A 15,437-nucleotide genomic window follows, 5' to 3' on the forward strand; every position below is an offset into this window, starting at 1 on the left:
GTACACTCACAAATCTCACCAACTCTGCCTGAAAGAAACTGTTCATTCAGATACTCTCGTGTAGCAAGGCAATAGCAATGGGCTAAAATATCATAAGCTGCATTTCCTGTAAAGCTCTGACTCACAACACTCTAAAAGATTCCCAAAACTCCAAACCCTCGAGCAGCTACTAAAACCAAAGAAAAATGTGTGGTAGAGAAACAGCTTTCTTGCTTTCCTCTTTATCTTTCTTTTCTTCCATTCTTTATCATATATCCTCTCCAAATTAGTTCCTTTAATCCAGTCCTGTAACAGGCAAACATGGGAATACTTCATAACTCCCAGCTGCCAGAAACAGAGTTTTATTCTAGTAGTAGTGGAAGAAAACTCTCAGCTATTCAATAGAAATGCAACCCTTGTTTCTAGAGCTGAAAACTCCCAAGAAACAGAACAGCCATGTTATTTAACTAATTAATTAGAAAAGCTACTTGGAGACATTTTGGAACAGGATCAACTTTGTTCTTACTTTCTTTCCATTGAAATCTGCACATTAAGATTTGAAGCATTTAGACAGAGGACCTAAGAGGAAACACTGAAGAACCACTTACAACTCCAAACTACACTTCTCCAAATAAATACAATACGGGATAGCACAAGTGTAACAAATGATTTATTGAAAACTCTGGGAAGCCCAGGACAGGATGGGATAACATGAATCATCAAATTCACTCTTTCTAAAACTACTGACAGGCTTTTCATAGGCATTAAATCCAGAAGAGCTGAGAATACCAGCTTCCTTGGAAAAGAACAGCAGCAATGAAGAGGAAAGTTGAGGGAATCACAACTTTTTTGTTTATTACATTTTTTAGTTGCCCTACAGCAAAATTTTCTTTTTATGTCTACATATATAAACACGAGTATTAATAAATAAAAAAAACAACAACCATGAATACATATCCACAAACAGATGAATCCTTTAAAAAAAACCCAGAAGTCAGGACAGTTTCTCTTACTAGAGGATGCTCAGACTGAGGGCCCTCTACAAAAATGCCTGGCTCTGTCATTACTGTGGACATGCATGCAAAATTGCATGACAAGAAACTCCACACATTTACATTACACTTCAGAAGGATGCAGTAAAACTGGAAAGCTCCTTAGAGGGCACGTCAATAGATATAATTCAGTGTCAGATATCCTTTTGGCTACCCCCACTACATTAACCTGCTTTGTAACACAGGCCACCAGGTCTTTGCTAAGTGGTTCTTGTAATTTCTGGATAATTTAAGATCATCTTTTTTGAACAAATGTATCGGTTTTGACCAACTGAAACTATATTTTACATATAGTTTACCTTATCTGGGTAAATAATGGGTGGTTAATTACCATCAACATTAAAAGCCTACTTTCTATCAAAAAAGCATAAAAAAAATTAAAAAGCAAATAAACAAACAAAAAAAATACACAGCCAGCTGGCATTTGTGATGACAGACACCCACAGAATGTACAGACACCCACCGCACATACAGCACCCACATGCAGGACCATCATTTAGCTGTTTCTGGCCTGCAGCAGCTAGTGCAACCACAAATACGGCAAAAACAACCATCAACAAATTATCACATTACCATTGTTGTTTTTCTTCCACCTCTCAGCCAGCAGAGTCTGCTTTGAATGATTTTAAAATTTCATCTTCTCTTGCTAGACAAGAATTTTCAGGCTGCTGTTCACAAACAGGATGTGACAGGCCAAGAATCAAGTAAGGTACAAGGGACCAATGGCAGTTCTGTCATTCCCTTGTTCCACTGCAGCCCGTTTGCTAACCTTAACTAACCTTCATTCATCCACCTGCACTGCAACAACTGCTTTCTGATCAAAGGAATAATGGCAGCCCAGTTTTTTGATTCTCATCATTACATTATTAAATGCAAAGAACATTCTACAGCACTTTATTATTCCTGTTTGTTAACAACATAGCTACATATGCCATCATTTAGATCTCTATACTGAGTATAGCCATATGCTATGGCCACATGGCCATATGCTGGTACCAGAAGAGAATTATGGAGTAAGAAAGCACATAAAAAGCCTAATTTGGATTTCTAAATGTACATATATTACATGTAACCTTTTTCATTAAAATGTATCCATCTCATAGACTGTAAGAGCACAAACTACTCTATTGGTTTGGTTTTTAACTGCTAGGTATATTGCACCATATCGATTTGGTCTGGGAGATTTCCCCTCCCCAACACATCTCTAAGACAAACTATTACAAGGCTAATGTATTTCTAAGGTGACCCTGGACCACAGTTACTCCCTGACAGAAACTGCTAATGTGGATTTAAGGGAGAAAATACATATTAATGAATTAATATGAAAAACATTACACCAATGTAACCAGTCCCCAAGACACATGATGCAAACCCAGAAACTCACCATTAAGTTTAAGCTCAAGTACAATCAAGTGTATCTCAAGGGTATTTCAAACCTACCAAGATACCAAGACATTCTGGATAGCTCGACAATCTCATCCCTTTCCAGAAATCGCATGCCTTCCTGGTACGTGTTTGTAAAGCACCATCAGACTGCACACTGTGGGCTGCTGCCGAAAATGAACAGTTCTGCCCCATCCTGGCCATGTGTTCCCACCTACTCTCCCTTGTCAGATCATGTGGCTAGCTAGAAAGTCAGATCAGCAGCAGAAAATTAATCACCACTTGGAGTGGGCCCGGATTTTGTCAGACAAATAAGCTGATCTAAATAAACCACAAGGTAGATGCAATAGAAAGAAGCCAGAGGGGACACCCAAGAGAGAATGAAGACGAAGACAGATTCCCCCTTTCAGCTAAAAATCTCATCCAGCGTAACAAAAACTCCACCTTAAGAATTCCAGACAATGCATTTCTTAGGGTACCAGTTCTTCTAAATATCTGGTTAAGAACCACAAAATAAAGAAATGGATTTCAAAAAGTCTTGGCTCTACATTATCTTTAAGCACATCTACCTGCCCACTCAGTGAATAGGTAAAATTGGTCAGCTGCAAAGAAGCTCATTCATAGACATATGTCAACGAAAGACCCCAAAGAGAGGAAAAAAGTACTTTTCCATCTATACCACCTCAGTTAAGCAGAAGTAACAAGAAAGACACCTGCAAAGGCTTCTCCAAACCGCTGAAGCAAGACAATTAATTACCTCATTCAGTTCTCAAACCCAGGAACTCTCTCAGAAAATGTGAGGCTTTTGCAACAACCATCAGCTGGACAGATCAGTGGCTGACAACTGAGTCATAAAAGGGGAGTTTCTGGAGACCATAAGATGCACTCAATGCAGAACATGAGCAAGAGCCAGGAAAGCAGAATCGAACAACTTAATGGAAGAGCACAATGCCATGCCTCCAACACAATCAAAAAGTTCTGAAATTTTTATGTCGAGCAACTGAAGAAGAAAAACACCAGTAACAGCTCTGAAATTAGCTGCAATACTTCAGATGCAATTTCTAGTGGTGCATAAAGTGCACTGATCTGCAAGCCCTGCTACAGAAAATTCTAAACATCCCATGCACCTAATGCAACTATGCAAGAGCTAACTTCTGTTAAAGATTGTGAAGTTTAAGCATCTAAGTGAATGTCTGAAAGGAATCAAGAGTAAATGGAGTGGAAAAGATTATTTCAAATCACTAAGCACAAAGTTATTTTATCTAAAGCAAAGATTAAAAGCTTGAATTCTACAAAAACAAAAGTGGTATGCAAACCTTCCTGCCAAACCAAGAGCAATGTGATTCCAATTATTTTAAATCACCTGCTCCATGCCTCAGGGATCACTGCTGTAACAGAGGAGACAGACAATCAGTACCAAATATGACTATTTATTACTACAAAGAAACACAACAGAATAATGATGTCCCTTCAGTACTCCTGCTGGGGATCAGCCTTCTCCAGAAACTGGCCCCTAAGAACGAGCATCTGTGAAGGGAACAAATGTACATCACCTACAACCAGCACACATGATTGCAGATTGACATCAGTGCACTGCTCTGGAGGTAACCTTAAACATGTTTCAAAGATTTTCATTTCAAATAGGTCAGAGATCCTAACCACCAGTGAAACATTTACAAGCTATGCACTTCCTTTAATAATCAAACTAACAAGAATCTTAAATGGAAAAATTTAGGCATTTTGCTCGCATTGTGTATAATTATCTGAGTATTGAAACAGCACAGTAACATGATGACTTAATATTTTTTCCTCAAAAAATAAGGAAAAATAATTAAAAACATGTTGTGATGCAATGTGCAATTCCTCATGTTTCCTCTTCCAAAGTATACTTAATAAAGCACTTAAGATGCTTTTAAATAAGTTTTGCTGGAAGAGATTACAAAAAATTCTGTCAAAAAAGAACAGTCTTCTGTAAAAAAAAATTGAGAAAATCCTATTTATATGCTTGCCCTTTGATGTACAGAATTTTATATTTACTTCTATTTATAGCATTGTAGTTTCTAATTAAAAGATTCTGATCAAATTTGTAGACTTGAAAGAAAAGCATCAAGAGAATCAAGAGATAAAATAATACAGGATGTTCCAGGAAGAAAGAACTTTAAAAGTGTATTTCAGAGCTTGTAAGAACAATGAAATTTTATAGCAGACATTTGGTGAGTCAGTCACATTTTCAAAGTAACAGATTCCTTAGATATTAATTTAATTTCACCCCCCCATTTCATAGAACAGAAACCTCAGCTTGTTGACAATCCCTTAAGTGTGTATGAAATAACATAAGTTATCTTAAGTTCAGATAAGCCAATGGAAAATCAAAATAAATATAATCATGAAATTAAATGAAAAATACACTAAAAATTTTATGTAGATTTACCTACATTTGCTGTTTTGAAAATAATAATTACAAGTAAATTTATGCTAGAGTAGAGAAATACAGTGCCAATTAGCACACTATAAAAGGACACACAAAACGTACACAATCTATAATGACAATTTTCAGCTTCAATTTTGTTGTAATAAATCTAGAGTTATACAGTATATTGTTGCTTTATGTAAAATAAGAAATCTGTTCAAAAACTTACTTTTTTACTTGTACTGGGAAGAAACAAAAAATTAAAACTTTGCTTAGAGACAAAATTCAGAAATAAGCCTAGGTCTAGTATGAAAAATATGTATCCCAAGTGAAAGAATCTTCTTTAAAAAATACACAATAAAATATAACTACAACATGATTTTTCCTCAGGCCTTCTCTATTGCCATTTGCAAATATGTGATTTTAGTCAAAAGTTTAGTATCACTGAACTGGATCCACATATCACAGCATATTAAACAACTGCAAAATCTCTTTTCCTTTACTTTCCCTAGCATTCTCATAATATTTATAGGCACTCATTTACTGTATTAATCATCATTATTATTTGACATTCTTCATGCAAGCTCTCTCTTTTTATCCAATGCATAAATCTAAATATCTTTGAGGTGTTTGGTGGGGCGGAGTTTATTTAATGAAAAAACTGCAGAACAGAACCATGGTTTGATGGAGACGCTTTTACGACTACCTCTTTAGGGCACATTAGTAAATCAGTTATTTGTTCTGAGGAAAAGCTAGAAATAAGAAAATATTTTAATAGATCCATGTTCATTTTTTAATCCTGGATCACACATCTGTTCTCCATGCCAAGTGAGGGTGGAGCACAGGGAGAGCTAAACACCGTAAGCTAGAGTGCAGTGCCAAGGCCCAGTTCACTGTGGTCGTAAACACAACCTAAAACAGCTTTTCTGCATACAAACATCACAGTATCAATGAACTCAAACTCAGAAACAAGAACTACTTGTACCTCTAAAATGCCAGTAATTCGTTTTTCCAATAGGAAATTAAAAAAAAAAAAAAAAAGGAAAAAAATCAACCCTATTTTGTTTATTTATTTGAACACAGCAACTGATTGAATTTACTTAATATATATGGGGGAACAGCAGCAGGGAAACAAGTCCCGAGCACAAACTAATGAAATGCAACATGTTACACAGGTGTCACTGCTGCAGAGTCAGTGCCTGGGTAGCAGCATGGATCCTTCTGAAGTCCTGCAGAGGACACCCGAAAGCTTCTCTTCCTGCTCCCCTTCCTCACCTCCACTTCATCTTTCTCAAAAACTCACCCAAGGTTAAATGTTAAATGGGATAATGAAGACAGGAAAACTATCAGGCTGTCACTGCTAGAAAATTTAGCATGGTCTACCATTTGATCTCATACATCTAATATGAGTAACTGAATGGGCAAGATGCCACTTCCCACTTGTTTCCAGCACCAGTAAAGCCCCATGGCACTGGATCTCACACTCGTGCTTTTAAGTGTAGAGGACGATGTTAATTTGATTCTAAAATTTTGTTTGCAACTTTTGATTTCCTATGAGACTAATTACTGTAAGTCTTCAAATCACTGTGAAAGGAAGAACTGCAAGAACTTTGAGGAAGTCGAATTTTTTTTTTTTCCCCCCATTTTCTGAAAGGGATGCAGCAAGGATTCATGTATAAAAGGTTACATACAACTGAGGCGCAAGAGGTCTTAAATACACCACTGGGGGGGCAAAACCAGAAAACTGGTGACTGTTCCATCTCATGTTTTTAAAATGCACTCAATAAGGTTCTTCATCAAATCCTAATGGCTAGGGATGATGTATGATCAAATAGGTTGTTATAAGTGTGATTAATCAAGTACAGGGTCACATATAGAAAACAAAAAAAAAGTCACTAATTAAAACTTGCAAAGTTCAGAATCTTTTCCTCCCCTAATTCATACGAAATGTTGATGACCACTGAAGATCACACTTCTAAAACTGAGACAAGGAGCAGAGCAAAGAGAGACTCACTCACCCTGTGACCCAGAAACACCAGTTTCCATTGCTCCCCACAGTGACTGTAGCTTTCAGAAAGCCAGATCTAACAAGAAAAGCAATGTACTGGCATGTCTAGGAGTCAGAAAAAATACTACAGCAGCAGTAGTGCAACGTATTCCATCTGTATCACTCAGCAGCCCTGGACCTGGCTGCAATCAGAGGGGAAAACAACTTCCTTGTGAAGAAATACGACATCAGAGGGCAAGGACTCCAACCAGGACAATCTATCCTCAGTGAAATACCCCTCTCCCTGGCAGTTTCAAGTGGGCAGAACCCAAATGAGCCACTACTCGTGCACAGCTGCAGTGTGAGAGGCAAACATCAACACACCACCCATCTGCAGGGGGACAGAACATAAAACAAGGGCAGCAACGCACGCGCCATGGGCAGCACTTGAGCATGAGCCCATCTGGATCACTGTGTCATCTCTCTGCAGAAAGGACTATTGTCCAAGAACACCATTTAGGCAAGAAGGAAAACTCAACGGATCCAACGGTCAGCAGGAGTGAAGGCATTTCCTTTGCTGAAGCAGATGGTGCCTTGAGGTCATTTTTAGCTACATGTTTTCCAAGCTCTGAAAGGAATCAATAACATTTAAAGGCCCCGATTTTCACATCTCTTGTAGTCTTCAGAAATGAAGGAACAGAGTTTCACTGTGAGAGAAATCTACAAAAACCCTCCATTAAGCCGCCTTTACATTACAAATAAAGATTTCAAATGTAGTAAAAACATTCCACACTAACTTTGCTCCTTTATACCAGTTTCAGTGACCAAACCTTTTTTCAGCAACACAGTGACATACTCCAAACATTTCCAACTGGTCTTACATTTAGCTTGTATACAAATGAAAGCTTACTACCAAAAGATTAGCTCTGCCCACTGAAAGTGACAAGCACTCTCTAACACCTAAAGCCTACCAACACGGTTAACTTATGCCAGAAATGGACCTCGAGCACCAGCACAAAGTTTACTAACATCTTGTCTTCATCAGAGGCTAAGAAGAGCTTGACAAAACTTGCAGACTCTTAGGCATGCCAATACATTGCTCAATCAATTCCACAGATAATACTTTTTAAATATGACTCAACCTCTACATTCAAGTATCAAAGTTCTGCTTCAAGTTGAAAAGTGCAAAAAATGCAAATTTCAGAACTCCTTTTCCCCTTGATACAGCCTAGGAGATCAAAATGAATCAACATTTTCACTGTATGTATTTTCTGAAACAACTGATGGATGGATTTTTTCATTCCCACAGAATTTCAGGGGTTGAAATACTCCAAGGAGACATTTCTGGAACAGAGTGTATTCCTACATACTCCTATTATTCTGGGCAATTTTTGAGCTGTAAGTCAGGGCTGTATCCTCCACACTCCTATACATCACACTTTCATTAGAAGGCAATTACCCACACAAATTTTTCTAAACTTTGTATTAATACCACATTCTGGAGTATGCTTTTCTAAAGCATGGTCCCTTGCTACAGTCTTATGGTCTGGTCACACCCATTTCACTTAACAACAAGGAAGAGAGAGAGACTTAAGAGTGAATTTAGTATAGGCAGACAAATCAGAGCTGACCAAATTATCAGATGTATTACCGAATTTCACTGTCTGAGGGAAAATACCCGGCAGCAATGCCGCGCTTCCTAACTTACTTTAACTGAATCCAGTTTTCAAGCTGGACTCCTAGTGACTCAACAGTTAAAACAGCTCTATGTCATTTGCCACTTTCTGTGATTTCTACATAATTCTTTAATTTCAGGTGACACTGGCTTTCCATTTGGACCTACCCAACCAGCCAAGCCCCATCACAGTAGTGCATGCCACAGCCTGGCAGAACACATCCTGACCATGTGTACATGCACTTCAGCCACCTTTGCTGTTCAGTGCTTAACATAAAGTTTCTGGGAAAAAAACATAAGCCTTCCCTCACACAGTCCTCCCACTAAAGTATTAAAAGCTTGCACAGATGTTATCTTCAGTGTCCAAAGCTCTCATCTGCACTGAACATGCTTCCATCTGAGGAGAGTGATGTTGTTCCACATCCACGCTTGGCTGTGGCTCAGGACAGCTGCCACTGCACAGTTCATCCCTACAGCACAGATTTTTCCTCTGCAGATTAATGCAACTATTGCAGTGGCTTCAGAAGAGTACTATCAGGGAGCATCCACAGCTATGAAGAGCAAAATTTCATCCGACAGGTCTCTGCAATCCTGTATGTGCTCCAAAAGACATCTCCACAGAACAGTGTGTCCATATACTATCTAGGAGACCACTGGCAAGCCAAAGGAAAGAAGGTAACTAGAGGGGCGTTGAAGGCTTTCTTGCCTGAAAGTTTTCCACAGACAATAATAGCAAATTTGGCATTGTTTAAAATAAATTACGTAAGTCAAAACTACAGGAAAGGAAGACAGGATGGGAGTCACGGTGATTTCTGGAGATGTTGAATACAGCAGTTTTGGTTAACATGCAAGAAACAAACAATTACACTATTTCTGGAAAATACAATACTGAAAAAATTTTATCTAGTGACAAGAACACTGAACCATATCAGTGGATTAAGAGAAAGAGATATTGCATAGGCAGACACGACAGTCCTGCATCCAGTCTTTATCCTCAGACAGTATTGGACTTCACCCTCTACATCCACAGTTATCCAGACAGAGAATACACATGGGCCTGGGCTGGCAACAAAATCATCTGACAACATGTGAGTACTTCCCAGGAAGCAGAAGAGCAGTCTGCATGGGAGGAGAGGCAGCCTTGGCTCAAAACCATGGGAGTGGAAGAGAAGGATCCTTGTCTTCCATCCTCTCCAGGGAGAGAAACCCAGTGGGAGGCAGCACCAAGGGGAAGGACCACAAACCTCAACAGAGCTGACTGGAGAGGGAAAAGCACCGAGCCAGTGCTAGCTAGAAGGACCCACAATTAAGAGAGCTGAACCTTATCAGGCTTTTGAAGGTTTTATACAGTTTGATTGACCTTTAAGCAGTGTTTGACAGGATAACTGTGATAATGTTTTCACAAAGCAGAGCCCTAAAAAAAGTTGTTAGTTTTGAGTCACTTAAAGACTGGTATGATTATTGGGAAAACTACAAAAGGGACCTGGACCAGAAGGATAATATATCTACCATGACTTTTTAAGACATATGTCCATAATGCTCTTGTGGCAAACATTTCACAGCAAATGTTAACTTCACATGTAGCTCCTCCAGAATATCGCTAAATGTCATCAAAGTTTATCATGACACTGCTCAGGATGCAACACGCTTCTACACCATGCATGTGTTATAGCTGATAGAGCTGATGACACTGTAGGGGTCCCAAAACAGGTATACAGTGAAACAGTGTCAGAAAGAAAACTCAGTGTCATCCTGCACTCAGAGGCACCAACACAGACCGGGAGTGAATACAGATACATTCATCAACAGAGCTAGAAAGGAGTCCTCTGTCAGACTTTGCAGTTACTACATTGATTGTGGCAAGGAGCAAATGTTAGGAAAATACTCTCTATACAAATTGTTACATCTGAGCCTTTAAGATCCTTTTAGGCTGTGTATAAGCCTGTTTTTGAGGCTAAGCCATAGCTTCAGGAATATCTCTCTTTTCCAGTTGGCTGTTGCACAAGCATGAGAAGATGACACAAAACAACATGAACTCTGAAGCAGAGGCAACCAGAGATTTTTTTGCTGGATGATTTTTTGGACTTATACATTTACTGCCATAACAAATCTCATTATCAAGCAGGGAAAGACTTTTCCTGATACGAGCTTGCAAAGAAGGATAAATTAGGAATTTGAAATATTCTTTGCCTATAAAATACCAAAAGACACTATGAATACTTTATAAATAAAGGTGTACTTGAAAGTGCCTCCTACATCAGAAATCAAAGGACACTCTCAATGCCCTTACATCGTTTGACACAAAATCTATAGCAAAGCTTGGCCTTCGGCAGTTTTTTTCCTCTTCAGGAAGGCAAGACCTGCATCAAGAGTATGAATATTTTAACCATCATTCATATATTCATAAAATATTGCTATGTTGGTGAAGTATCTTATCATATTGCAGAACTGCATACACTGAACATACAGTAAAGCATCACGCATATTTTGCCTAATGACTTACAAACCCTACAGGGCAACAAGGCAGGAAGAAAACCAAATTCAGCAAGAAACCAAATGCATGTTATTACTCACTGTAGCCCCTTTCCCAGTTTAGCCTCCTCCTCTCTGGTTTAGTGTTAGGATGATCGAAAACTGTGCCTGTTTCTCCAAGAGACAGCAGTCATTTGATTAAGTGGGCAGAAAAGAACTTTTTTAATCCGGCAATTTCTCATGACACTTCTCTTTCCAAGAGTCACCATCCATCAGTCCCAAACTCTAGAGATATTTTATAAGTCACTCAATGGTCAGAACTCTCTTTTTAAAGAAAAATATTACTGTTCGTTGGAGCTACCCAAGACAGTAACTTACAACACCAGAAGTTGACACCATCAGAACAGAAAGCAAGAGTCAGCATTTTCAGAAGCACCTGCAAAGAACAGGGATATCCTGTTTGAAGCACAAAGCTGCTCTGAAATTGATTATTAGCAATAAGAAATCATCTAAGAAATCTGCAAGCTATGATTCCCAATAGGTGTATGCAATTGTAGCATTTGGTCACAAACAATACAGGCTGTGGGAAGCAAGTAAGTTCTTTACTGAAAACTACTAACTCACTCTGGACTACAAACAACAGGCACCTCTGTCTCCAGATGCAGCTCAGTCCTGGAGCCCCTTCAGGCCCAGCTCCCTACAACCAGGTTGTCCCTTTTACTCTCTCGGAAGTAATCCAGCATGCCTTCGTGAAAAAGGGCAATGAGCAAGTGAAAAACAGCTTGAGAAACAGAAATTGCTGTATCATTAGTGTCTTGCACAACCAGCAGAGATGAGTGAATCTCTGTCCATAGTAGGTCAGAACCTTGCTCCCACTGAAAAACATAGCAAATCTCACAAATTTCCATGTAACACCCAGATATATAAAAGATGGATAATGCAACGAGAGCTGCAAGAGGAACAACATTGTCCCTTAGATTGTGTGTGCAGACCTACAGCATGACCACAAAGTGCTGGCCCTAAGTAGAACGGGGACGCTTGCTGGTGGTGAGTGGCAATCTCTGCTGAGAGCACGATCGCTGTAAAGTTATACCCTGGGCTGAGGGAAGACATCTGTTAGGTGAAGGCTCGTAGTGGTCTGGTACTTTAATCTTCAGCTGGAAAATGAATCTCATCTTCCCAACCAGAACACTTAATCCACTAAAAATTATTAAGGAAAAGTTCCTCCAGGCCAGGTGCTGATGGAAATCACAAACCCAAGTTGGCAAAGACGTACTTTGTGCTTTGTTTTGCTCTTCTTCACAGGCAGAAGGACAGATACAGGCAGTGGGGAGGGATGCTTACACATTCCCACATTTTAACAAAGAACATGTCTGCACAGTATTGGCTAAAGGAACTTGTGGTTTCCCACGTGCTTCTTACAATATCAAAATATGGCTTAAGGCACAGAGTTAAAAGGTTCCTTAAAAATGTCCATGGTGGGAACTTTCCTTCTTTTAAACACAAAAATCTTAGATTAGCCTTCACTGAATGTCCCTGACATAGAGGACTCTCATCTTCTAATACACTTACTTATGCAGCAGTAAATTAGGTGTCCATTGCTAAGATCCTGGATTGCATTAATGATAATATAATATTAGTGTATTTTTAGCTATATTTTACCTTGATTATTCTATACAGTAAGTGCTGTGCAGCTGCTAACAGGCCCCCTTTGGGGAACAGAGAAATTGAAATACAGGAGTGTCACAGATACTAGTAGTTACTCTATTCTGCAATGGAATTAAAAGCAGAAACCCAAAGTCACGTGAATTCTCCAACGTACACTATATATTGTACATTAAAACATTAATGACATGAAAATATAATAGCCTACAACATTTGCCTTGTGCTGTGTTCTGAGGTTCAGCAATCTTGGACAACTACAGTTGTGAGCACATTAATTATGTTTTTTAAGCAATTACATTCTGGCTTTGCAAGATGAGTATATAGACTATTTCCTTCACTATTTAATACTAAAGCATGCACATAGAGAAGTCACTCAACTCTTACGGCAATGGCCCAAAAACCCCAAAACAAACAAAACAGACAAAGTTGCTAGAGAAAAACCTCAACAAATGCTGAAAACAAACCATAAATTTTTAGAAATCTGCCATCCATCACTTCCCCAGTCACTTGTGCCTTCAATTATCTCCTTTCACCCCCTTTTCTCGTATTACACTCCTCTGGCTCAACTCCATCCTGAGCCTGTTTTAAAACCCCTGATCTGCAAAGGCCACACTTTTTTTCCACATGATCATCTTCATTTCCCTTTGTGCAGTTCTGAACTCAGGCTTGCATCCTTCTTGTTCAACTTCTGCCCTTTCTGCAGCTAAAGCTTTCATCCAGGAATTAAAGAAATCCAATCCGATTTAGTGTGACTTCGTTCTCTCCAGCTTATCTCTCTCTCCCCCCCCCTTTTATCTTTATCCGATTCAAAACACAACTACATTGTTCTACATTAATTCAACATTAATTCAACTACAGCCTTGTTGTCTAGTCCTCTGGCTGCACCTTCCCATTCAGGTATCTGTTTTTCTAGACATGGTTGCTAGTCCTTCACTCACCGGAGATTCTTCTTGAATGTTTTTACCTCCTCCGAAGCATCCTCCCTTAACTAATCCAGAAGGCCCTTAGCTTTGGTTTGAAATCTCTATTCAAGAGCAGCTTTTTTAACTCTCATATATGGCTATTCAAAGACTATTAGCACTGGATAGAACATGGAGACAGTCAGAGTGCATTTAATCATAAAAAAAACAAATACATATGGAAATGTTATTGATGGAGAGAACACCTCTGTTCCCCTACTCTTTATATGCCACTGTTAACTCTTCAGGGCAGGCATGGATGTCTCTTCGTGTATGAGCAGAATCCAGCATCTTTATACTTCATGTGACATTCACCAGACATCCAAAAGCAACCATAAAAGTTAACTCTCTGAAGTTAGTCCATAACTTTGGTAAGTACCTTCCTAAATGCAGCTCCACCAGTTAAGCCAAGTCAGCCGCGCTGCTGGTCCATTACCGCCAAGCTGACTCAGATCCCTGGGCAAGGGATGCAATATCCTGCAATTAGGATGTAACCATGCTCTGTGCCAGAATCACAGAAAACCTGTACTGCTTCACTCGGTTCAGCCTGCTTGGCAATTTTCTTTGTTCAAAGCACTGTCAGCTACTGTATCCTTCCATGCATAACAACCATCAGATACCATGGGAGAGGCTGGGAATATTTTAAGCTGCAGCAGGGAAACCTCTTGATCAGTAATAAAAGTTGTAGTAGCTTTTACACATTTACATCAGAGCTTTTACACATTTACATTGGTTTACTGTGAAGGCTGTTGTGAAATAAACGTATTTAACTCTTTTCAAACCACCTGTGTTACTCTTTTTTTTTCTGCTTAGAGTAATATCCATACTAACAACTTAACTAGATGAAGAAGACTTGAAAATTTTATGAGCATAACATTGGTGAATAAAAGCTGAGACATTCAGAAATAAACCATTAATTAGCAGTTTGTTATGTAAGATCAGTATTTTAATCCTAATACTAAAGCCAAATGCAGCCATTACTAAGTTTAAAACAGACATGTCACAAAGTGTTTGAATTTGTGACTCTTCAAGGGTCTTCAAAGAAACCTGAAATGCCTAGAGGATTTTTTCTTCTTTTTTAAGCAAAGCATTATGAACTTTGAGAATCCTATTTTATTGTACTATAAATATGGTCTTCATATCTGAAAACTCTTAACATAGAGTAAGTTACATTCAGAGGCAAATACATATGCTATGAAGAGCTTGTTTATTATTTGACTACACAAAGAGAATGCAAGTTGTCAGTTCTTATACTGCATGGATTATAAAAAAGAAATATGAGACAATTTTTTCACATATGTTGCTTCTTAAACACACAGTAGTCAATTAGAAAAAGAGGAAACGGAGGCCTGCAACTCGTCTTGGATGTCAGCAGTTACCTCAAATGCTCATATTTTATGTTCTTCATCTATAACAACATGGACTCAATGTTTTCTTCCTGTAGATGTAACAGCCATATATCACCTCAAACAAAAGGGGTCAAGATGAAAATCACTATATTTTAATAAAAAATAAGGTTATTAAAAGTTATAGGGATTGGTCTTCATATAACAGAAATATGTTTTTTAATACAAACAGTGCCAGGTTAATGGCAATGATCTTAGAGGTCTCTTCCAACCTTAGTGATTCTATGATTCCATGGAATTTGAAAATATACCCCGGGTATATTGGGCAGCAGGCAATATGCACGTTAAATCCCGTGTTTAGTTCACATGTTACATTTCAAGCAATTCCCTTCCGACATCCAATTTCTATTTTTAAAATCACATCCGAGTCCACAGAACACAAACCCACCCTGCCCACGCTTCAGCCAGAAGCCGAAATTAAGCCGCAGCGTTTCAAGCCCGGCTGTCGC

At 38.8% G+C, this 15,437-nt stretch overlaps 1 protein-coding gene across 1 annotated transcript in view; it reads right to left on the minus strand.

Moving 5' to 3' along the window:
• Positions 1 to 15,437, minus strand: part of ADAM22 (ADAM metallopeptidase domain 22) — a 138,663-nt gene that overhangs the window by 122,469 nt on the left and 757 nt on the right.

Source organism: Corvus moneduloides, chromosome 1 (assembly GCF_009650955.1).
Source record: "Corvus moneduloides isolate bCorMon1 chromosome 1, bCorMon1.pri, whole genome shotgun sequence".
Classification (NCBI taxonomy): domain Eukaryota; kingdom Metazoa; phylum Chordata; class Aves; order Passeriformes; family Corvidae; genus Corvus; species Corvus moneduloides.